This window comes from Manis javanica, chromosome 9 (genome assembly GCF_040802235.1).
Source record: "Manis javanica isolate MJ-LG chromosome 9, MJ_LKY, whole genome shotgun sequence".
Lineage (NCBI taxonomy): Eukaryota > Metazoa > Chordata > Mammalia > Pholidota > Manidae > Manis > Manis javanica.
Genome location: NC_133164.1, coordinates 20,505,628 through 20,532,687, shown reverse-complemented (window position 1 = coordinate 20,532,687; position 27,060 = coordinate 20,505,628).

Genomic DNA, 27,060 nt, shown 5'->3' with positions numbered 1-27,060 from the left:
CCTCTAAGACTGCTTTCGCTGTGTCCCACAGAAGTTGGGATTTTGTGTTGTTGTTGTCATTTGTTTCCATATATTCCTTGATCTCTATTTTAATTTGTTCGTTGATCCATTGATTATCTAGGAGCATGTTGTTAAGCCTCCATGTGTTTGTGAGCCTTTTTGTTTTCTTTGTACAATTTATTTCTAGTTTTATACCTTTGTGGTCTAAAAAGTTGGTTGGTAGAATTTCAATCTTTTGGAATTTACTGAGGCTCTTTTTGTGGGCTAGTATGTGTTCTATTGTGGAGAATGTTCCATGTGCACTTGAGAAGAATGTATATCCTGTTGCTTTTGGATGTAGAGTTCTATACATGTGTATTAGGTTTATCTGTTCTACTGTGTCGTTCAGTTCCTCCATGTCCTTACTTATTTTCTGCCCAGTGGATCTATCCTTTGGGGTGAGTAGTGTGTTGAAGTCTCCTAAAATGAATGTATTGCAGTCTATTTCCTCCTTTAGTTCTGTTAGTATTTGTTTCATATATGCTGGTGCTCCTGTGTTGGGTGCATATATATTTAGAATGGTTATATCCTCTTGTTGGACTGAGCCCTTTATCATTATGTAATGTCCTTCTTTATCTCTTGTTACTTTCTTTGTTTTGAAGCCTATTTTGTCTGATATTAGTACTGCAACCCCTGCTTTCTTCTCTCTGTTGTTTGCCTGAAACATGTTTTTCCATCCCTTGACTTTTAGTCTGTGTATGTCTTTGGGTTTGAGGTGAGTCTCTTGTAAGCAGCATATGGATGGGTCTTGCTTTTTATCCTTTCTATTTCTCTGTGTCTTTTGACTGGTGCATTCAGTCCATTTACATTTAGGGTGACTATTGAAAGATGTGTACTTATTGCCATTGCAGGCTTTAGATTCATGGTTACCAAAGGTTCAGGGTTAGCCTCTTTAGTATCTTACTGCCTAACTTAGCTCACTTATTGAGCTGTTGTATACACTGTCTGGAGATTTTTTTCTTCTCTCCCTTCTTATTTCTCCTCCTCCATTCTTTGTATGTTGGTTGATTTATTCTGTGCTCTTTCGTGTTTACTTTAACTGCTTTTAGTCAGTAGTTGATTTTATTTTTTTGCCTTCAGTTAGTATTTTGTTGGTCTGCTTTCTTTGCTGTGATTCTATTTTCTCTGATGACATCTGTTTAGTTTTATGAGTGCTCCCGTCTAGAACAGTCCCTCTAAAATACCCTGTAGCAGTGGTTTGTGAGAGGCAAATTCCCTCAACTTTTGCTTGTCTGGGAATAGTTTAATCCCTCCATCATATTTAAATAATCGTGCTGGATACAGTATTGTTGGTTCAAGGCCCTTCTGTTTCATTGCATTAAATATATCATGTCATTGTCTTCTGGCCTGTAGGGTTTCTGTCGAGAAGTCTGATGATAGCCTGATGGGTTTTCCTTTATAGGTGACCTTTTTATCCCTAGCTGCCTTTTAAACTCTTTCCTTGTCCTTGATCTTTGCCATTTTAATTATTATATGTCTTGATGTTTTCATCCTTCGGTCCTTTCTGTTGGGATTTCTGTGTATTTCCATGGTCTGTTCGATTATTTTCTCCCCCAGTTTGGGGAAGTTTTCAGCAAATATTTCTTCAAAGACACTTTCCCTTTTTCTCTCTCTTCTTCTTCTGTTACCCCTATAATACGGATATTGTTCCTTTTGGATTGGTCACACAGTTCTCTTAATATTGTTTATTTCCTGGAGATCCTTTATGTGTCAGTTTCTATGCGTTCCTGTTCTCTGGTTTCTATTCCATCCATGGCCTCTTGCATCTTATCCATTCTGCTTATAAATCTTTCCAGAGTTTGTTTCACTTCTGTAATTTCCTTCCTGGCATCTGTAATCTCTCTCCAGACTTCATCCCTTACCTTTTGCATATTTCTTTGCATCTCCATCAGCATGTTTATGATTTTTTATTTTTAATTCTTTTTCAGGAAGACTGGTTAGGTCTATCTCCTTCTCTGGTGTTGTCTCTGTGATCTTGGTTTGCCTGTAATTTTGCCTTTTCATGGTGATAGAGATAGTTTGCAGAGCTGTCACAAATGAGGGCTGGAAGAACTTTCCTTCTTGTTGGTTTGTGGCCTTCCTCTCCTGGGAGAATACCGACCTCTAGTGGCTTGTGCTGGGCAGCTGTGCACAGACAGGGCTTCTGATTCCTGCCGGGCTGCTATGGAGTTTATCTCCGCTGTTGCCATGGGTGTGGCTTGCCTCAGGCAGCTGCTCCTATGTGGTATAGCCATGTTGGAAGGGGAGCAGTCGGGCGGCTATTTATCTTTGTGAGGGATCTCTGCACTCCCTGCTGCCTAGGGAGTTAGAGTGCCCAGAGATTCCCAGATTCCCTGCCTCTGGACTAAGTGTCCTGGGATGCTTCCATCCAGTTTTTGGGTCCCTGTCCCTTTAAGACTTCCAAAATGCACTCACAAAAAAAAAATAATAAAAATAAATAAATAAATAATTAAAAAAAAAATAAAGCCGCTCCCTTTTCTTTGTCCTTGGGCGCCGGCCTCAGGCACCCACTCACTGGTCCTGCCGCCCTTTTTCCCTAGTATCCAGGACCCCACGCATGCACTGTCTGCTCACTGGTACGGATGGCTGGGGCTGGGTGTTCAGCAGTCCTGGGCTCCCTCTCCCTCCCCGCTCCAACTTCTTTCCTTCCGCCAGGAGCTGGGGTGAGGGGCACTTGGGTCCCACCGGGCTGGGTCTTGTATCTTACCTTCTTCGTGAGGTGCTAGGTTCTCGCAGGTATGGATGTGGTCTGGGTGTTGTCCTGTGTCCTCTGGTCTCTATTCTAGGAAGAGCTGTCTGTTATATTTTCATAAATATATGTGGTTTTGGTAGGAGATTTCTGCTGCTCTACTCATGCTGCCATTTTGGCTCCACCCCCCTTGATATGACTTTTTAAATCAAGCAACATATTATTTCAATTTTTGAAGATGATATTTCTTTGTAAATAAGCTAAGTTCTTAAAAAAGTATTGTCATTACAACTAAACCATAATAAACTCTATTTTGTATTTTACATAGCCTTACTTGTGAAAATATTTACATTCTTGATAAACATTAAAAGCTTTTATGATTTACAAAAGAAAAGATCAAAGTGTATATTTGCATAAATTAACTTCAGATCAGAATTATGTATTTTCCATATATAAAGAGGATATATAAGAAATAAAAGAAAAGTATATTAAGGTGTTCATACTTGCATCACACTCTAGATTAAATATGTATTAAAATTAATTATTTCCATCCTACAACTTTTTTGTATTAATTCATTTGTAGATAAATGTTGACCATCATGGCACCATTACTGAATACAAGGGGGAAGTTATTTTTTGATTTTTTTTTCCTACTTATATTCAGTTTATGGTTTGGATGGTAATTCTTTCAAGGCAGAACTGTAATTCCCTGAGTTAACTATTAATTCAAGTAATTCTGTCTTTCCCTTTCACAAAGGCTGACTCCTTCTCAATCTGAGAATGTATTAAAATATGGGAGTATAAAATGTTATAAGTTAATGAAAAGAATAGGAGGAGGGAGAAAATTATCTAATAAATTTTTAAGTAGAAAAGTTTTAAAAATTATAGTATGGGAAGGAGTAAGGAAGAAAAACTTTACAGTGGACAAACACAAACACAACCTTAGCCAAGTGATCAACTTTGACATCTACAGTCATAATGTCATTAATAATGACCATGGTGATGGTGTGTACTCCCAGTATTATGGTGAAGGGTCTTTACCTCTGTGGTCTTCCTCTCACACAACCCCAGTCCAATCATAAGAGGACCATCAGGCAACTCCCAACTAAGAGACATTCTACAAACATAAGTACTCCTATAAATTGTTAATGTATCTATAACAAGGAAAGTCTTAGAGTCTATCACAGAGGAGAGGCCTAAAGAGATCTGACAACCTAATGTAATATGGTATCCTATATCAAATCTTAGAATAGAGAAATAACAATGGTTATTTTCACAGTGCAAATACAAATATTAATAATCACCTATCAATATTGGTTCATTAATTGTACAACTATAACACCGCAAGGTAATATGTTAATAATAGAAGAAACTGAGTGTGTGCTGTGAACGCTCTGTACTATCTTGTATTTTTTGTAGATCCAAAACTATTCTAAGAAATAAATTTTATTGTAAAATTTAATGTAAAGCACATGAATTTCACAGGCATGACCACCAACTTGACAACAGAGTTTCCATCACTGGAAGCATTAGAAGAAAAAATTAAGAAGAAAATTATTCTCAACTTATAAGTGAATATACCAATAAATCATTCCTATCTTAAGTTTTGGTACCCTTCATTCACACTTCAGATGAATTTATATAAAATATATTCAAGTCATATAATGGAGAAAAATTGGAACAATTTCTCTGGGGAAAAATAGAGAAAGAATATCTAGAAATATATTTTAACCAATAATTGCAGCAAAAAGGAAGACCTAAGATGATATTTCTGCAACAGACCCTAACATAGCCTTAACTGGTTGATAGGAGGACTCTGGATGCATAATCATCAAATAAGAGATTTGTATTCAATAGACAATATCACTCAAAGATGGATATATCCAAAGACATACTGAATGCGTATTTGTCAATGATATAAAATTAAATTTTGTAAAATAAAGTACCAGGAAATTAAAACTGTGTATCCAAATTTACGGTTTCATTATGACTAGAAGTGAATCATATTATTATTTTCAGTATTATTGAGTTATTGCTATAAACATTTTTTTTCTGTAAGTAGAGTGTTATGACATTGGGCCTTCAGAAAAGGAATTGTAATACTCTTAGTTTAGTTGTTATAGTAAAACATGTTCACAAAATAGCATAAACTTTATTTTCATATATTGTCATCAACCTTTATGCAAAACAGGGATGAGCATTATAATAATACTATAAAAATCATAACAAAAAATTACCAAACCCCAAACCATATAAACTTTCACATGTTCAAATTACTCCTTTTATTGTAAATTTGATTAACCACATATCATATGCTGTTGAGGATTCCTAAAATAATCTTTATTTTTCAAAATACTTTAACTGAAAGGTGAAGATATACATTCTTAGGTCTGTAGAGGGAAACTTAAAATTCTTTATGTATGGCCATTTTAATATGAAGAAATCCATATCTCAATTCCTATGAAATCCACTTTTTTTATACCACATTCCCAACATATTTTTTTGCTAGGCTAATGATAAAGGAGCCTATTAAAATTTTATTTTATATCTCAGCTTTAAAAATGATGCCATCAATGTGTAGGAAATAAAACCTAAAACAAATCTTGCTATGTACCAACAATCTTTTCTAGATAAACAAGACTTGGCAGGGTCAAAAAGTAGGCAGTGAATTATTAGGACAATCATAGCATCAGATAAAAACTAATTAAAAAGCTGATGTCAATCATTCTTCCTGAGGTTGCCAATGTATAGGAATAAATTCAAAATACGTATTTGTGAACAATGATCTGTGACACATTTTATAGTTGTTACTGGTATACATATAAAAAAGATGCTCAGACATTTTCTTCAAAATCAAATAGCTCAATAGAGGAGACAGACAGTAAAACATTCTTATTTCCTGTCTGGATATGTAAACGTTATCCAGATTTTAGCTGGGTTCACTGACAACTGAGATGTAGATATGATTTAAATTAACCCCATTTATATTCTGTGCAAGATTTCTCCAAATTTCTGAGTCCTTAGGTTCCTTTGATCATCTCTGGCTCCTATTTCCTCCCTTGTCTGAATGTATATCCCTTAAATCCTTAACTTGTTATTATTTTATTTCTGGTCTGACACAGAGTTAAAAATTTGATCTCAACCATTTTACATAATTAATATGGACAAATCTCCTCCAAATAAACATACCAACCAAGACAAAATCAGCTACCAGTTTGCATAAGCCACACATCCATAAGTTTATTTTTGGATGAGACAGGGTATTTAGAAAGTCATAAAGAAAATCATTTAATTTTGAATTTTAGACATCCTAATTCTCAAAAGAACTGCAACTAGCTTGTCGTGATGCTTAGTCAATCCTCTGTTTTTTTCTCTTTTCAAAGCCACTTCTAAATCCCTTTTCCCTTTTAATTCAAAGGGATTATCTATCTCTTTTATTGACTATTTCCTCAGAGTATTACTTCATACCTATAAACCTTTTCATTTCAATTGGTTAATAAAAGTATTTCCTAAATAAGAAGTGATCCTTCCTTATAAGAATTTCTCGTAAAAGCATTACAGGAACTTTTTCATATAGCTGTTAATATAAATAAGTATATGAACATAAATACTAACAAGAGACAGTAATATACATATATATTAAACTATTAAAAGTATGGCAGGCAATTATAAAAGCACATCATGTGAATTATACATACTCCATTGCGTACATATTGCTATGATATTTCCATCATATACATGATTTTTTTAATGTATTGAAATTAGAGATTCCTGCAAAAGCAACTCCAGGTCAGCAGACTGTATAGAGTTTGGAGCATGACATCCTTATAAAAGTCGCACATCTAACTTTAAGTTTGAAATATACTGGTCCTTGTCAAAGGATACAGAGTAGAGGCAGGAATTTGTGAAGAAGGAAAAAGGAGTTTTAAGTACAATGACACTGTATCATGAAATAGCATGGTTGGTATGGAGAAGCATAAATATCTCAAAACTGCTACAGTATTACTTGCAGTGGTAAATAGGTATCAAGTGGCAAAAGATATAGAACAGGGAAGCATTCAGGGGGCAGAGCATAATAGTTTGACCTTCTAAATCACACTAAAGTTATTGAAATCTACCTTACAAACTCTTCAGAGACTGAGCAATGCATTTATGCCAGATACAAAGATTTATAGAATATTCTTATGAAATAACTATACTACTTATGTGTGGGAAAATTAGTAGAAAAGCAAGATGGCATTCAAATGGTACCATCAAAGAAAATGGTATCAGACAAGAATATGTGAGACTATTATTACTAGTTCAAGTAAGTGATTGCAAAGGCCAGGACATAGATCATAATGATGTGGAAGACAGATTAAATATATTTAATTTGTCCTTTCTTGATAAAAATTGATACATCCTATGCTAAAAGCAATAGTCTCACTACTATGGGGGAAAAAAGCAAAACAACAAAACCTCAAAACTATTTTTTAGTGGCCACTGACAAGGAAAAATGTAGGAAAGTCAACAGAAGAACATGGTAAACAATTTGGAAGCTGTTAACTTAGTCCACTTAAAAAATAATGGCAGCTGGAAATACAACGTAGCTGAAAAAGTGATGGGAAATACAGTCTGAATATATTTTAAAGACAGATCTAAAAGGAAGATAATTTCTATGACAGAAAACAAGAGTAAAGGCTGCCAGGCTTTTGGTACAAAGGAAGTAAGTGGTATAACAGCCTGGAGTAGCAAGAGTCTTAGGGAATTTCGATTGGAAACAAAATCTTTTTTTGGACATGTGAAAATTGAGACACATTTGATAATTAATAGGAGATGCCAAGAACATCTTGACATCTAGGTAGGTAGAGGGCTATAGTTCAACGAAGAGGTTGCTGGAGAGATAAAAACTTCATTAGATGATGTATGTACAGCCATATGACTATAATTTAATATAGAATTAAAGTCATATAACTGTAAGATTACTTGAGGGGTAGGGATAGACAGAGGAGCAGAGATCAGGGGAGTGAGTTATAGACTTGAGAATGAGAAAATGAAAATAAGCAGTAAAGGTGACCAAGAATAAGTGGTTAATATGATATCTCAGAAGCAAAGTAAATAAAATGTTCCAACATGATGGACAGGCCACCCATATTAAATGTTGATGAGAGGTAGCAAAAGATGTTCACTGAATCGACACAGATTTTTTTTATATCATTAATGTACAATTACTTGAATAACATTATGGTTACTAGACTCGCCCTATTATCAGGTCCCTCCAACATACCCCATTACAGTCACTATCCATCAGCGTAGTAAGATGGTATAGAATCATTATTGTCTTCTCTGTATATACTGTCTCCCCCATGTCCCCAACCACTTATATTATGTGTGCTAATCATAATGCCCCATTTTCTCCCTTATCCTTCTCTTCCCACCCATCCTCCCCAGTCCCTTTCCCTTTGGTAACAATTAGTCCATTCTTGGGTTCTGTGAGTCTGCTGTTGTTTTGTTCCCTCAGTTTTTTCTTTGTTGTTATACTCCACATATGAGTGAAATCATTTGATACTTGTCTTTCTCCGTCTGGCTTATTTCACTGAGCATAATACCCTTTAGCTCCATCCATGTTGTTCCAAATGGTAGGATTTGTTTTCTTCTTATGGCTGAATAATATTCCATTGTGTATATGTACCACATCTTCTTTATCCATTCATCTACTGATGGACATTTAGGTTGCTTCCATTTCTTGGCTATTGTAAATAGTGCTGCAATAAACCTGGGAGTGCATATGTCTTTTTCAAACTGGGCTGCTGCATTCTTAGGGTAAATTCCTAAAAGTGGAAGTCCTGGGTCAAATGGTATTTCTATTTTTAGTTTTTTGAGGAACCTCCATACTGCTTTCCACAATGGTTGAACTAGTTTACATTCCCACCAGCAGTGTAGGAGGTTCCCCTTTCTCCACATCCTCGCCAACATTGGTTATTGTTTGTCTTTTGGATTTTGGCTATCCTAACTGGTGTGAGGTAAATATCTCACTGTGGTTTTAATTTGCATTTCCCTGGTGATAAGCGATGTGGAACATCTTTTCATGTGTCTGTTCCAACACAGATTTTTAAATGCAAATATCACTGATGACTTGTAAAGTTTTCCTGGGAAAAATTTTATTTCATGGTTGTGGTGAGAATACATAATTGGAATGAGTTCAAAAGGTAGGGGAGATGAAGAAAGGCAGACTCCAAGTGTAGAAAACTCTTCCCAAGCATTTGGTTGCAAAGGTGAGCAAAGAAATATCCGGCAGCTGCAGATGAATGTGGGGTCAGTGAGCGTTTGCATACATATACATTGATGGAATTATTCTAAAGAGAAGGATAAATGATAATTTAAGAGATATCCATGTGTGTATTTTCCACAGAACTAGTGTCCTACATAGTGAATATTCACTAGCAAGTGCATGAAAGCATATATACCAGATATGCTATATATTATCAGTGGTATAACAGTACATAAATATTTATATTATGTTATAATATAAATATTTATATTATTATATATTTTAATTTAAAAGGATTCCATATTCCAAAACAGGATGTACAAAGGCATTTTCACCATTTTCCATCTTATTATTGCAGGTAGCAATTTGGATTTTGAAATATTTAATATACATTGAGTCAAAAGTTTGTGTTTTATTCCAGTGGAGCTCAGTAAGTAGTAGTATTCCTATTTTACAAGTAATACAATGGAAATGTTAGTGTCTCATTTAAACCATGACAATGTTAAATTGTTTGTTTACAGTTTCAGAGAATATTGTTATTGAAAAATTCAGAATGTAAAATTGATGCCTACAATATTTTTGTGCAAAGTTCAAAGTTCTTGCACTTAGCTCAGCTTTTCTGTAATTGTTGCTTCCCAGATATGAATTTAAATCAAACAGACTTACATATAATCATCAAGTATATCATTTGGCATTGACTTAACATTTTTAATAAAATCTGAGTCATATTTTGCATAGTTTATTGAACAGTTTTAAAACTATTTAAATGGTATTATTTTTCATAGACTATTTTTTTGTAATGCCACACACAGTAAACAAAGCTTTAAGCTTCAAATAGGAAATTTATTTAATAAAATTGAAATAGTACAAATAGAAACATATCCCTATTCATATAGAAATTCATTTAGAATTTGTGTTGGTGACATTTGGAATGCTAATAGGTTGAACTGCCATGTAATTATTATTTTTCTAAATCCGTGATTCAAATCTAGAGCATTACTGTCTGCCACAGAAGCACAGCTGCTGATCAATGTATCAGAAACTTGTAAAAAGTCAAAATAAAATTAAAAACCGTGTGTATAATGACTTTGAACTAGACATATCAACAGAGAAGACTTTCAAATTTAATTTGGGCATAAAACAAACTGCACACAATGTTATCTGATATACTAACTCAACAAGCAAACTCTAGCACTTTTAGCAGTGCCGTCCACCTAATAACATTAGAATATATTATTTTAGAGGAAAGAGAATTGGAAAGATTGAAAAAATTATTGAACAATATATAGAATGTCTCTTTCATAACAATTTCCTCAATCCAGTAACCTGTTTTAGCTACAACCTGAATTTTTCTTAACAGTTGAACTAGTTCAAACAAGCAGTATATACTGGCAGAAGGTGAAAATACAGAAGGGCAGAGAGTTAATAACAATGTTTGAGAAACTGATGTATATGAACAGATTGTCCAGCCTGAGCTCAAGCAGAGAGCACATCTGAATGTCATAGCTTCTCAGGGTGAGTTCTGATTAAGCAATCTTAATTTAGGGTTTAGAGGTTTCTGAATACTTAATGCTGGGCCTCATTCAGGAATGTCAAAACCTAGTAAGCTATCATCCACTAGGATATGCTTTGATAGGTATTTTGTGGTTTGTCATTCATTTTCAATTTGTTCTCCCCTATATAAAACAGTTTTGAATGATACCAGTTAAACACACTACTGATTTTCTTGTTTAATTTAGTGAATCCTTTTTCTGAGCCAGCTTAATTTATTCAAAAAGTGTATAAAAGTTATCAAATATCATGCATTCTTCTAAGCGTATTCTATTTTCTTATTGAAGCTGTATAGATACTATTATTATCCTCAGTTTATAAATGAAGAAAGTGGAAAAAGAGATGTTATGTAAATTGCCTTATGCCACAAACATAGGAGGGGCTGGGGCCAAAGTTCAAATCCAAACAGTCTGTTTTTAATACAGCATGACATGGATGTGGATGTATACACACACACATACACACACCCCTACACAAACATAAACATTTTATATATAACATGACAACATAATATATATCAGCAGGTGGGTTCATTTTCTCCCCTTTCTTAGCCTGTTAGTGCTCAGTTCAATATTAATTACTTTCCCCCCCAGAGAGAGTTTTCAGTATTCACACCATTTAAAACAATCCACAGCACTGAGGATACGAATGTTCTCTTGTACTTTGATGACTTATTTGGAAACATATACATATAAATACACACACACTAGGGCTGGAACTTGTGCTTTATACCTACAGAAGAAGGGAACTATACAAACTTTTCCTTCTAGAGCATTGCAATAAACTCTATAAAACCAATGCTTGTATTTTCATATAGAATAATTTCAATATTTTATATAGAAATAATTGAAAGCATTTTAGAACTTCATCAATTTCTCTCAATGAACTGCTTGTATTTTTTCCATACATCATTGAAATTAAAACTATTGTCCAGACAGTTTCCTAGATGTATTGCATTATGACCTTCTTAAAAGTATAATACTTTGCAGGATAAGAACTGCAGCTTAAATTGAACATGTATTTGGATCCAAATAAATAACAAGAATATCACAAATAAATGTAACAGTATAAGCATTGGGAAATGTATTTAAATATGTATTTTTAATTTCATGCTACAGAAAAATATTACAAATATAAATTAAGACTATTTTATCACAGCAAAGTTCAATACTTTAATATTTTTATTATAAAATATGACATGTAAAGACCAATCATTTTATCAGATCAGTTTTTGTTCTTTTCACTGATCTACTTAATCTAATGAAAGAGGAGAAAGTGCAGTATAACCAAATCAGTTCCTGCACACGAATTATTTTCCAAAGCTCAGTTTTCATGCCAGCATAAAATGAAAACCCAATTTTGAACATGTACCTTACAGCCATGTCCTCTTTTACATGAATTGTGTACTTTAATTTTTATGTTCCAAGAAATTTAATCATGAGCTGTTACCTCTATTGTTTTGAAATAAAAACATATATTTTAATATATATTATATATTGTATATATACATTGTTTATGTATGCATATATATGTATAATATATGTACATTGTATATGTATGAGTATTTTAATATGTATATTTTAATATACAATTAACAAATTTTTATGTATAAAGAAAAAATTAATACTTTTCTGGAATTCAGATATATTTCACCCATTGGCCCATGGAGAATAACTGAGAATTAAATGCTTTAATATGAAGGGTAATTTAGAGAGATCTTTTATTGGAATAACCAAAAAAAAAGTATATATCCCTGATTTAAAAATAAGGGTGGAATAATGAAATCCTAACTGGGAGAATTTTGTAGGTGATTAGAAAAAGATTTAAAATAGAGGTAGAATTGTGGGCTAGTTTACATTTATTTATTATATTTCAGTAATCCAAAGCAAACATCTGATCTGTAAAGACTAAAGTCACATGCCTTACCTGGTTGCCATGGCACTGGGGATCCATCCTATACTAATGATATTTGAATGAACAAGAAATGGATCATAATTAAAAGGAAGATTAATTAGTTATCCTGATCTTGGGGGACAGTGTTGATGCACTTGAAAAGGTTTATGATGAAGAGCAAGAATCAGGTCGCATTGTGAGAAATGCTGGTAATGTTTACAGGCTTAATCTGTGATTACATGCTCAGAAGAGACTGAGGCTCTATTGCAGCATATGGATTCATTTCTACTTCCGACTTTGTTTGAAGACATTGTAGATAATAAAATGTGTTGTTGATCTAACCTACCCTCCTGCTCCTCATTTTCCCCAGAAGGACCACTGGTCTGGAAAATAGTTGACTTGTGAACCAATGAACACTGTCCTGGGATTGGATTTATAAAAGCCAGCTTCATCAATTGCACATTTTGCACAAAGAATGTGGCTGGGGTCTGACCACATAAAACTTAAATATTTAACTTGATTTATGTTTAATGGTGATGAAAATTAAAAGTTATGTCATGGATACAGCTTATAAAGGCTTTTACATCTTATATATACCTGGTATTTATGCTTCTGGAATTTAAAAATATTAAAATTGCAGCTCTTCTAACATTTACCTTAGTACCAGCTGTGTAAAGTAAGGATTTTAAAAAGTTACAAGAAAATAATGACTCAAATAATTAACTAATGTATCAACTTATGTGATAAGAATTTCTATTTTAGGCTGAAAGGGCAACACATATAAATAGTTGTAACATTAGAATTAGAGTTTGTTTTAATGACAAAGTATGTTCCAGTGATATATAATTGTATAAGTTACTCCAAAATGTAATAATCAAAGAAAACATTGAATCTTACTCTCCATATTGTGGATATTTCAAAAAAAGTTCAGCTGGTTCATTCATCTACACATATGATTCATTTACTGATATTCAGCTGGTGGCTGGTCTTGAATAGGGGATTCGTGATAGTTCACACATGTGCTGCAATGGCTGTGACAACTGGAGATTGGGTGGACTCACTCTCTTTTTCCACAAGTCCTCCCTGTTTGTCTACTTTGAGCTTCCTCAGAGATTAGGTCTCCTCAGTTTATGTGTACTTCTTACATGGTCACTCAAAATATTCCAGGATATCAACCGGAAAGTTGTAAGACTTTCCTATTGTAAGTTTGCTTCAAGCTTCATTTGTGCACTTCCACTAGGTAATTTTGGTTACACAAGTGAATATTGGGAGGTGTGGTGATTGGGGACCATCAGGATATTAGCTATTTCAGTCTGCCTTCTGGTCCCCAGTGATTCACATGCTTCCCAGATGCAGATATAATTTTTCCATTAAAAAAAACCCAAAAGTCATCCCATCATGAAAATAGCTCAAGTATTGTTGAGTGTAGGATCTTACTAACATACAAATGACTTTCCTTGGGTGTATTTTCTAAACCAGAGTTTCAATTAATCTAAAGTTCTGTGAATTAAAAAGGTTATTTTCAACCAAAAGATCCATATTGCATCCTTGAGATGAAGAAGAGATAAAACAATTAACAATCTCGATCAAAAGTGAGCATGAGTGGTGAAGAGAGGTGAGTCAAAGTCCTTGGCTTCAGCGGAGAACATGGTGTTAGTTCAGTGACTAGATTCTGGTCATTTTTCCATGTAGTGATTTTTTGGGGCTTGGCTCTGCTATCTACTTTCTTGTGCCTTTTTGGTCTTGCATGTCTGTTTTTTCATTAAAAAAAAATAGCCATGTTTTCAAATGAGTAGGTTTTCAGCTTGTTTCTTGCTTTTAGAAGTTTGGGTGTCTAAAGGACTCTTTTCATTTTGCATTTTCAGTTGAACAATTATAATTACTTAAAAAATAGTTTGGGCTTCCCTCTACGTAACTATAATCCATTTTATTGTTTCATTTCACCTTACTTTTAAAGGTCAACTGATCTCAACCTTGGACTGAAGAGTCAGGAAAGTTTTACAATACCCTTAAAAGCCTTAAGAGCCCTATTAGACATGCCCATGTCTTTTTTGGAGTTGGTGCATAAGATCTTGCAGCCACTCATGGTACATCTTAGCCCTCAGGGCCTGTTTACTGGCAGCACCTTGGACTGGATCTTTTCTTTGATGCTATTTCTTAGTTTGAAAATCTTTTGCAACAAGGAAATGGACATGAGAATCAGTAGTATTTTTAAAACCAGCAAGTCTTACATGTGTACTTCCTCTAATATTTTTCTTATAAACTGAAGCAGTGCCTGTTCAGTTAATACTTTCTCATATTTTATCATTGGCAGTTACAAGTCATTGGTACTTCCTTTATCCTGCCTGAAATCTCTGAAATCTCCCCTACTCAGTGTAAGAGTTCATGAGACCTGCTTTCCGTTTTCCAGGTTACTACAGCAAACGGTGTTGCCAAATTTATACTACTACATACAAATATTCCTGCTTTCTGCAGATTGCAGGCATTCGCCTCATTCTTCTTGAAGTTCCCAACAATAGCCCCACTGAGGCCTCCCATTTTCATGAACTTTCTCTTACAGGCTCTTATAGTTTCTGCCTGCTACCCTTACAAAACAATGCTACATGTTTTGGGTGTTTGTACACAGCACCATTCCATGACCAAATTCTACTCCAGTTACTTATTGAGGCATAATAAACTAACCCCAAATTTAATATTTTTTAAATTAATTTTGAAACATGATTTTATATGTCAGAAATTTAGGAAGAGCTCAGATAAGTGATTATTTTGATCCATATGGTATCAACTGGAGTCCCTTGTTAATATTCAGGTAATGACTGTGCTGACATAGAAAGTCCAAGGTGGCTTAATTTCCATGCCTTGAACCTGAGTTGGGATGAGTTCACTAACACTGGTGTATCTCCATGTAACCTTTTTATATAATAAGCTTGGGCTTCCAAGGAGGCGGGAATGTAAGTGTGGGATACACTTAGAAGTGTCACCACTACTGCCTGAGGTTATAGCAACAAAGCAGAGAGAGAGAAAAATGGAAATAACTGGCTTTACCTTCCTCCCCATTTAAATTTTTCTGGTGTTTATCCTTGGTCCAACACCAGCAGAAGCCACACAGCAAGCATGCCGAGTACACAGTCTACATGGGTCTAAAGAATAGAGTTGATCTAGAGAAAAACTAGAACAGTCTACCAGTTTTGCTATTCAGCAACTACTCATTCCTTCTTCAGTTGAACAAAGCCTTATTCCCATTACCACAGAAATAAATAAATATCATTAGACACCAGATCATTAAGCTGATGTTGGTTTAACTGGCAGTTTGTGATGCTGGCGGAAGTGTTTTAAGAAGGTGCATGATTATCAAGATTAAATAAATACTCCTTGGAGGACACATTACTGCCTCTTTCATAAAAAAGAGATCCAATATAATCTATCCACATATAGCCAGGGGATTCACACTTGCTTGTTGTGTACAGGCTAGACCAAAAGTGGAGGAAGCAAGCTTTTCCTTGCTCAGCACAAACCCCTGTTGTTTCAGAATTTTTGCTTCCTATTACCACTATTTTTTAAATTATGCATAGAAAGTCTGGTTTCCCAAAAGTAGCACTTCGTTCCCAGTGAACACAACTATGGTTCCCATAAATTGACCCAGACCCAGAAAAATTAGTTAGTCAAGTTGTTGAGCTCAAAGTTAAAAATAAGGTAAGTACTAGATGGGGTGAATGATTCTGGCAAGATAAATTTGAGTTTGTTGTTATGCAGTGATGGCAGGTAAGACTGCAGCTATTCCATTACATTATTTCTAGTTGTACCACTATGACCATGATTTACTTGTGCCTATTAAAGAACTTTGGTTCTTTGTTATTAAAGATGACATTCATAAGGAGGTGCATCTTACCCATCTGAGTTTTCAAAGGCATTTGTGTGGAGAATGTCCTCTGATGGCCATCTCAATGAAAAAGAAAAACATAGTCTGTGTTTATTCTAAAAGGCATAACCATGACTCCCCCAGATCGTCTTGTCACCAGTCTTTTAATCTTAATTTCTTAACACCTTCACTCGATGGCTGTAGCTCCGGGAGGAAGGAGGTTACCCACTTGGCGCAAGTTCTCTACGACTGTAGTGAAACCAAGAGAAAACAAGGGTGAGGGTTTGGAAATGAAAGGGTGTATTTCTCATGGTTCAGTCTCTCCTGGCTCCAAACCCAGCTGCTGGGCTCTCTCTCCAAGCACACTCTGCCCCCTCTCGCTTGGCCCACAGTCTCTCTCTCTCCAGCCATGCTGCACTGGCTTCCCCCTTCCCCTGCCCAAGGAGGAGCTCTGAAGGTGGGTCCCTGGTGACTGGTGGGTAGGTGCTTGCCCAGTTAGGTACAGGAACTCGGGTGAGGACAACCTCTCCACCCTTCCCCAGGGCCCGAACTCCCGTGACTGACTAGTGGCTGTGCCGCCAGTAAACATCCCACTGATGTGCAGCTTCTTCTATGTACATACAATGGACACTGTCAAGGCCGGGAGGGAATTCTGATTGAGAACTTCCATTTTCCCAACAATGGTCAACCCATAAACTCTGTCCATGAGTCACTGGCTAAGACCTCTGCTTCTGGCCACTTCTCCTTCCTAACAAAGTGGAAATCATATATTTTGCTCAAAGTTCTAAGTTTTGTTTTGTTTCTTTTTTTTGCAACACTATCTTTCAGCACCCATCCACTTCTATATGATGTCAGTTTAAGATACAGAGTCAGCTGCAAACCAAGGCCATATTTCTTTCCTCTTCTTTAATAGTCGTAGTGGACACCTCATGAGGCCATACCAGTGTTGTGAGGGAGATGTGGCAGAAGAGCAGGAGCTGATATTACGGTAGTTTCAATTTCCAGCTCAGGCAATTTACTTCCATTTTTTCAGACTTGTTTGGATTCAACATTTATATCTGAAGATAGAATGTTGCTGTGTATGCATCAGGTAACACTCTGTTTATGACTGATAGCTGAGGTCAAAGAAATTTGTTGTTCAATGGTCTGTAATTCATGATTCATAAATAGTTTCTTATACATATTGAGAGAACTCTAGTCAAGAGTATGAAGTCTGAATAATCACTAAAGGCACAAGAAAAGTACATATATATATACACACATATGGCTACTGGTCAGATTCCTTAAACCCATACTTAATGTTCCTATGAAAAATTTACTACCAAGTTCCTATAAATTTAAAAAACCAAGAAAACTAGGAGACAAAAGCAATATTGTCCCTGGTTTACAGATGGTTTTGTGTAATATGATAATATGATAGCTTCAGCTTAAAGTCAACCTCACTAAGGCTCATCTGGTGTTTCTATAACTCTACATAGTCATAAAATTCAAAGTCAGAGGGGAAAAATAAAATAAACAATAAATTCTCATAGCTGATAGAACTTTGACCAACTATGTAGATTGACAGTACATAAATAGATGTCTACGTCTCTATATACACACAGAAGATATGCTTCTTATACAATGCAATGCAAAGTTATCCAATGGATAGTTTTCTGGCTATATGGTCAGAGATTTCAAAAGAATCATTCAACAAAAGATGGCAGAGATATCATAGGATGGGCTATTGGACAGAAATAGAATAAAGTGTCCCTGGGACACTTTCTATATACTTACTATGCCATTTAGTACATGCTAGTGGAAAAAACCACCAAGATATCAATGAAAAAATTTATACTAATGGTATTATTTCCCTCTAGATTGAAAGTTTGCATTATTTTACTATTTGAGAAAGAATCTTGTGCTGCTAAGATGCTGAACAAAGGAAAATATCATGTACTATCCATGGCGCAGGACAGAAGTCAGGTACCTCAACTATTGTTTTGTCATCATATCTAGAGCATTACTGGGTTTTTAAACATAGTATTTATTTTTGTTTATTAATTGTTATTATTTTGTACTCTTCTATTCTTTTTAGTTAGTCTTCTATGAATTTTCCCTGAACCAAATTTATTGTAGCACTCTAAAAGCATTTTTTCAAAATTATTTCTGAAACTGAAATTCTAGGCACTTAGAGTTCAGCCTTTCCAAATTTCTGGTTGGTTTTCTAGATCCTCATTTCTGTGAGTCACCCAGGATCATTTTAATAAGTATTGCTTTGGTTTGTTGTGCTTTTTCTTTAGTTATCTGTTTTGGCTTTAGTGTGACTCCATATCTGTTTCAAGAAAAGAACTCTGAAGGATCAAATCTGTGAGTTACCATACACCCTTGCTTGTCTCATTTGGCACACATTAATACTTTAATTTATATAGCCATCCAGGAATAAGAATTGATGTAGGAGTGAACTTTTGTGAACAGAAAAAAAGTTATTAGATTTCTCCTTTTAGCAACAGAAAATTTTGTCTGTTCTCTCAGAACTCAATAGTGTCTATGGCTGAATCTAGAACTGCGTATTATGAAAAGGTTCATTGTGATATAGTTTATGTGCCACTTTTAAGTAACATGCAGAATAAACACACTTAGTAATAAAACTTAGACATTTCTTATGTTTTTGTATGGTGTTCTGGAAAAAATTTTGAATATTTCAGGTCTATAATTAAATATATTAGGGAAAACTGTTCACTCACTATGGTGTTATATTTTTCATTCAGACAAAGAATATTTATTGAGTACCTACAGTGTAACATCACAATGCTCTGTGTAGAGTATGTGGTAAAAATATAAGCATATTTATAGGAACAATATTATCTTTCCGATATGTAAATAACTTATACTTTCTACTTTAAAAATATTGTACATGATCATCACAGTTTAATAGAAATCACAAGACACAAATTATTTATAATTCCACCACTTAAAAATAACAGTGGTTTATTTTGGCCAATACTTTGAGAAACTATGTATGTATGCAAACATGAACTCGTACCAGGGAATGATGTAATTAATCATCCTATATCCCTGTTTGGGTACTGCATTTATCACTTAAAACCTGGCACACATTGTGCTGTGAATCCACTTACATTTATCACAAAAACACACAAAATTATACTTAACATAAAAACTTTCAAGTGACAAGTAATCAGTAAAGAATTATTATCATTATTATTCAAATTTTAATGACTACTTTGTATTCCATTTTATTATTTTACTGACTGTAATGTATTTAACCTGACGACTTTAATCAGGCATGTAGATTACTTTGTACTGTAAAAATTTTGGACTTTCAAATCAGCTATGCATGATCATATATTTAATCTGCCAACCTGCAGTGTTTTCATCATAAAATGTGGACAATTATAAACTAATATTACATTGTCCTTTGGAAAAATAAGTGAAACAGTGTAAGAATATTTATCATAATAAATGGTACATAGTTACTACTAAACAATAAAAGTTTTTATTATTACATTTTAGTTATCATTAATTCATGCTAATGTTTTATTACATATGTAGTGCACAAAATGTATTATTTCTAATATCTGATTTGAGTTAATTTTATTTTGCTCTATTCAAATACTTGGGAAAATCCCAATGAAAGCTGAGGGATGTGCTGACATTTGGATTATATAGTATGTGTGTGTAGAGTGGGATAATAGTGTAATAAAAGTAGATATATTTTTCAAAATACTACTGTATATCATTTTTCCTGTGAAATCTTTTAAGCATATAATACTGTGTATTTTCAAAATGTTCCCATGGGGAAAATATAACTATATTTTACAGAAGAGCAAAATGGGACCAAAATGCAGTTTAAGAATTGAATACTTGAATTTAGGTTCAAGTTCAGTTCCTCTACATCCTCTGCCATGTTTGGTATGGTCAGTCATTTTAATTTAAGCCATTCAGATAAATATGTAGTATCCTTTCAGTGGGATTTTAATTTTAATTTTCCTAATGATGCATTTCCTTTAATGTGTTTACTCTCATCTTTGGTAAAGAGTCTAATCAAATACTTTTTTCTTTTTGATTGGGTCATTCATTTTCTGATTATTGAATTTTCAGATTTGTTTTTATACTCTGATTGCAAATAATTTATGAGGCACTTTCTTTGCAAATAAAGATAGTTTTTCTTCTCCCTCTCCAATAAGGATATCTATTTTTCTTCTTTCATTGAACTGGCTAGAGGTTTGAAGTCAATGCTGAATTGATATGGTGACTTTGGGCATGTTGCCTTTTCCTGCTATTAAGGGAAAAGATTCAAGATTTAAACATTGTGATGTTTGACCACACTTTATCAGGTTGAGGAAGTTTTCTTTTATCCCTAATTCACTGAGAATTTTTATCATAAAAGCATTTTGGAATGCTTTTTAACACCTAGTGTAAAGATCATATAATTTTCTAAGTTGATGATGTGATAGATGGCATTGCTTCTGGAAGGCTGAATAAAATTTGCATTTCTAATGTAACTAACTGATCATGATATAAAAGTTTATATATATTATTGGTTTCTATTTGCTAAAATTTTGTTTAGATTTTTTTTGCATCAAAGATACGTTGGTCTGTGGTGTTCTTGTAATTTCTTTGGTTTTGATAATGTCTTCACATTGCGTGTTGTAAAATACTGTCATCTTTCAATTTTCTGGGAGATATGTTGAAGAATCGATAGCCTTTAGTTCTGGCATTTTGGTAATTGCCATCAATATAGGCCTCTGAGGCTGGAGTTTCCATTATGGGAAAGTTTTTAACAAGTTAAATATTTTAAATAGTTTATCAGATTATCAACTTCCTAGTGAGGAATTTGATGCTGTTTCTTTCAAGGAATTTGTCCATTTCATGTAATTTTGCATTTATCAACATCAAGATATTTTTCAGTCATCTTACTACTTTACATCTGCAGAATCTCCATTGATGAAACTTCTGTCTTTCCAGATGCTGGTATTGAGTCTAACTCTTCCTGTCCAGAATAGTCGTAACAAAAGATACCAATGTACTAATATTTTCAAAATACAAGCTTTTGACACCACTTTATTTCTCTATTGTTTTTTTTCTATTTCAGTGATTTATGACCTTATCTTTACTCTTTTCTAAGTTTACTTTGTGCATTGTTCTTATTTTTTGTTTTGTTTTGTTTTTAAGCAACTGAGACCATGAATAACAGACTAAATCTTTCCTTTTATAGACATTTGGTACTATGTATTCATAAGTACTGTCTAACTGTATCATCCAAATATTGATTGGTATGTTTTTATTTTTATTCATTTAAAAAATACTTTATTTTTCCTTTTATTTTTTGACATAAAGGTTATTTACAGGTGTGCTCTTAACTGTCAAATATTTCTTGATTTTGCCAATTTAGTAATGGTAGTCATTTCTTATATAACTTTATTGTGGTCAGAGAACATATTCATTGATTTAAAGCATTTTATACTTACTGAGACTTTTTAAAGTCAGATTATGTTTTATTCTGGTAAATGTTCCATGTGTACTTGAAAAAAATATATATTTATTCTGCCTTTGTTGGGTAGAGTGTTCTATAAATGTTAAATGTTGATAGTGCTGTTTAGGACTTCATCATGACTCATTTTCTCTCTGTATAACTCTTTGTTTCACTACATGAGTCATTGTTTTGTAATGTGTAATATACAATGTTACCTGAATGTAGCCTGATTTTAAATGGTATTTTATCACTTCACATCTAATATGAAAACCATTCAATAGTATACTTTCACTCATTCTTTTCTTAATTTGTGATATGGTAAACATACATTTTACTTTTACATTACAAGTCCATTTTTTATTATAACCAAATCAGCTTTTAAAAAGATTTAAATAATTGAAAATAATCTTTCATATTTACTCTTATAATTACCATATATGGTATTTTTATTTGTTTAGATTCAAATTTCCTTCTACTATTATTTTCTTTCCACCTGAAGTATTTCCTTCAACAGTTCTGGCAGTGTGAGTCCACTTGTGATAAACTCTTTCAGCTTTTGTTTGCCTGGAAGTCATTATTTTGCCCTTATTTTCAAAAATAGGTATAGCATTCAAGGTGGACATTTTTCTTTTCTTGTAGGATTTTAAAAGCATTACGCTTCTGTCCTTTCACTTGCATTTTTCCAATAAATTGTCTGCTGTCAACCTTGTTATTTCTCTATATAAAAGATGTCTTTTCTCATTGCTTCTAACATTGTTTATCTTTATCACTGGTTTGAAGCAAATTAATTAGGATGTTCCTTGGTATAGTTCTGTTCATGTTTCTTATACTAAAGTTTTATTGAATAACTTGAATATGAAGTTTTACAGTTCTCATCAAATGTGGAAAAATCTGGCCCATGATTTTTCTCATATATATTTAGTCACCCATCATCCCTTTTCTCTTTTAGGAGTTCAAACTGCAATTACATCAGCCTTCTCACAGTTGTCCTAGAGTTCCCTAGTGTTCCTGCCTTTATTTGTATTTTCTACTCTTTACTGTTTCAGTTTTAATAGTCTCCTTTTTTTTTACTTCAAATCCATTAATCTTTCTAACTCTGATGTCTAATCTGCTGTTATTCTCATCTACTGTTTTTTCATTTTATTTTATACATCATAGTTTTCACATGTAGATGTATGCTTAGATTTATAAAAAGTGTCTCTTTCATGTCTCTATTTAATTTTTGAACATATGAAAGGCAGTTAACATAATTGTCTTGATGTCTTTTTTTCTAATATCATTGTCATCTTTGTCAATTTCTATTAGTTAAGTTTTCTGGAGATTATTGCTTATTTTTTCTGCTTCTTATTATAACTGATAATTTTTGTGTTCCTGTAAATATTCTTGAACTTTGTTATGTGGTACAGTTTAGTTACTTGAAAAAGTTGTATTTTTTGGCATCATGTTAATTATGATTAATTAAGCAAGAATGGAACCATATTCTGGCTAGGGCTAATTATACCTTAATATTGAGTCAACATTTATATACTCTCCCAATATCCCATGAATCTTGAGACTTTCTAGAGAGCAGTGGTAACTGCACTATTCCTGGCCATGTATAAACACTGGCCATTTTTCTTTCTAATCCATTCAAGATATATCAAGGGCCTCAGGTAATTTCTTACATATATGTACTTTTCAGTACACAACTGAATACTCAGGAAGATCCTACTGAGTAACTCCTGAATTCTCCATGTTCTTTCACCTCAAGTTCTCTGCTTTGTGAAATGTAGTCCCCTCAGTCTTCCTGGAGCCTCAGCTCTTTTTCCTATACTCAGTATGTATGTCTAGTACTTTCTATGTTCTTCCTTCATGCTCCTTGGTCTGCAGGCTTATCAGGACACTATTCTGGGACAACCATAGGGCTCACCTCATTTTTTCCTCTTTCAATAAAGGATCACTTTATCATCTTACGTCTTGCATCTGGAAAAAATTTTTTTCACATATTCTGCCCACTGTTTTGGTGTTTGTATGGGGAGGATAAACCCTGTCTCTGATATTTAATTTTGACACAAACATCGGTTTTGTGTTGTTAGACATGTACTTATCCTAGATCTCTATGGAGGAAAGGGAAACTATGATTATTCAGATCAACACAAAATATCTCCTTTATGTCATCTGAACATTTGTAATAACTTTGTATCACATATTATTTTGTGTTGTATAGACTTAAAATATAATATAGCATAGTTTCCATCTTTTATTTTTTGTTTTAGAAGATCCACATACCAATCTCAATCCTACCTTTTGAGGATTCTCATAGAAGTATGCACATAATAACATAAGAGAGTGTAATTGTCTTCAATGCAGGTTTTATTGAGAACTTGGAGGATATTCAGCGAATGCTACCTGGAAGAGTTGATTACAGAATTACATTTGAATTGATGACTTGAAGTTCTCAATGGAAGAAGACACAGCATGACAACATTTCAGACATAGGTAATATGAAAAAAATAAGCAAAGATGTGAACAGAATATAATGTGCTTGCAAAATCACAAAGAGACTGCTATTTCTGAATTATAACATAAAGTTCTGGAATGTTAATGCAGCATTGAAAGATGGCTGTTGCCAAATCAAAACTGAGTTTGCATAATAGCCAACCAACATAGTCAACCACGATCCACTTATGAAAGTAGGATAAAAAACTATTTGAATAAGAAAAAATAAAACTTCTGAGAAGTCATGTTGAATCTATGACAAACATTAGAAAGCATAATTTGTAGAATCAATTATTCATACAGTTATGAGAATTTTGGCTAATACTATTAAGTCACTAGGAAAATAGTACAGCAAGACAGTAGGTTGATTGTAGGATATGACATTTTAGAGGATATACAAATGATGAAGCAGAGGGGACGGTTTTGTGGATGATGCTTTGAAACTATGAAATGATCAGTCATGGACTTCGGGGTAGGCAAGGAATGAAAATAACTCTGGTTTGTAGTAAAAACAGGGTATGACTAGAAAAAGGGGAGGTGATTTTTTAAAAGTAGAAGAGAAGCATGTACAATTTAGAAGATTCAGCTGTTCTCATACAGTTAGAATGGTATTAAACAAGATTAAAAAAAAAGACACTAACCAGTTCCTCTCATTAAGACTTCTTGTCCTGGAAGATAGTATGATCCACTGACAATGTTACAGCTATTTGTGGGTAGGATCAATAGAGTACAACATTATTTCTTTAACAGTTAAATGCCTAAAATAAAATTTCATGTTCCAGGGTCCTTCAATCCTTTCTATAGTCTAAAGGGTGACTATCCTACAGTCCAAATCCCAAAAACTTCCCATGCCTCCTTTGTGGCATCCACTCCCTGATCTGAGCCTTACAGTACATAACAGCGCTTACTGGGACATTCCACATAACCACCTCCTCTTTTTTTAATTAACTCCTGTTCATCCCTCAAGTTTCAGTTTTAATGTTACATTTTCCCAGAGCCTTCTTTGCACCTTTTTCTAGCCATCCTCTCAGTGAGGTCCGCGTGCCTTCTAAATAACCAGAAAGAGCCTGTAGTTACACAATTAGTTTCATGTGTTATTGCCAAATTTCCTATTTCGATATTCAAAACCAGTATTTAAAGCACTCTTTAGAAACCTCTCTGAGAATTGCCAGTCTGAGTCTTATTAAGCTGTGCCCAGATACTTGGTGAACAGTAACGGTTCATGACCTCATTGAAGGAATCTTCTTCTAAGGAAAGGCTCTACTACTGAACATCTTTATTTTTCCTCTCAAATATTCCTTAAAATGCAGAGTCACCACAGATTAAAAACTATGCATCCTAAAGTCCTTGAACATAACCTTCTTTTAATATTTCTATGTCAGTTGCATTTTCTCTATCATCAGCCTAGGGAAAAAGCATTTATACTTTTACTGGAACAATGGCAAATATTTCTCCACTTTTGCTGGTCTGGAATTGGAGACTTAAAGGGCTCCTTCAACATTTCTACCAACATCTCTATCTTAGGGTGTCTCTCACATGCTCACACCACCATTGTCAGCACCAAAATTCTGGATCTACTGTTTTCTTATTTTAATTTCTCTAGTCCTGACTCCATTCCCTGTGGTTATATTTACTGCAGAGCAGACATTTTTACTGCTGGCAGCTGCTGCAACACATTGCCGTGTTAATCCCTGCAGAATTTGTGGCCATGCCCATGCAGGACCATGCAGAAACTGCTCTCAAAGCCTCCACATCTCTCTGGTATGCTGACATGCACCATGGTTTTAATTCATACTCAGCAGAGGCCCTAGGGTTCTAATGATTCACAGAACTCTATTGGAACACATCTTTCAAGTTTTCACTTGCTGTTACCTCTTTGACAAATTTTGATACAAGTCTATAGCCATCAGAACAGAGAATTTATCATTTGTATGGTAATGTGCTCATTCTGTCAACATACTTATATCGAGTTCCTATTAAGGTCCAGGTTCATAGCTAAGCAGCCAGAACGCAAGGAAGCTATCCTTCCCTGACATCAAGGGGACAGTCTAGTCTAGTGGAAGAGACAAACATTCAAAGTTATTTCCATCTACCCCAGATATAAAGAACACTTATCATATGTCAGACATTCACAATGGAGTAATAAAACAGACCAATCCCTCACCCTTATGGGAAGTGAAGTCTGTCTCCTCTTGGAGAGAGTTAATAAATAAAAACATAAACTCTAGTAGTGATGGCTGTTATGAAAAGCACAAGCAGAAAAATTAAACACTATACTATATATGGTGAATTACATGGGGAGTGTACTTTAGATAGAACATCCTCTCTATTTGTCATTTAAGCAGAGATCTAAATAAGGATAGGGAAAATAGCCCAGTCAAAAGGACAATATATAATTATAATAAAACATACAAGGCCAATGTTATTATTGTTTTAAATAGTCTCTTTTATAACTAAATTTTATTTTGATTGTCACAATTTCCTAAGGCACTGTGTTCCTGTTTCCTTGATTAATGTATTTATTAAAATTATTCTCCTATATCTTTTGCCTCTTCATTTTCCTTCTACAGTTAAAATCACATCACAAATCAACTAGAACAACAAAAAGATGTGAATTTAATCAAGCAGTTCTTCAATTTAAAACACCCAGTTAGTTAAGTTACTAAAAATGGATATAAATGCTGTCAGTCTATTCTTTTCAAAAATCATTAGTTCTTTGATTGAAGTCAATAGGCAGAGGCAGGCTAAACATGCATGTTGATTAATCGTCATCTAACCAGAATCATTCAATCAATGAAGTTACATCATTCTCGCCATTTGTAATA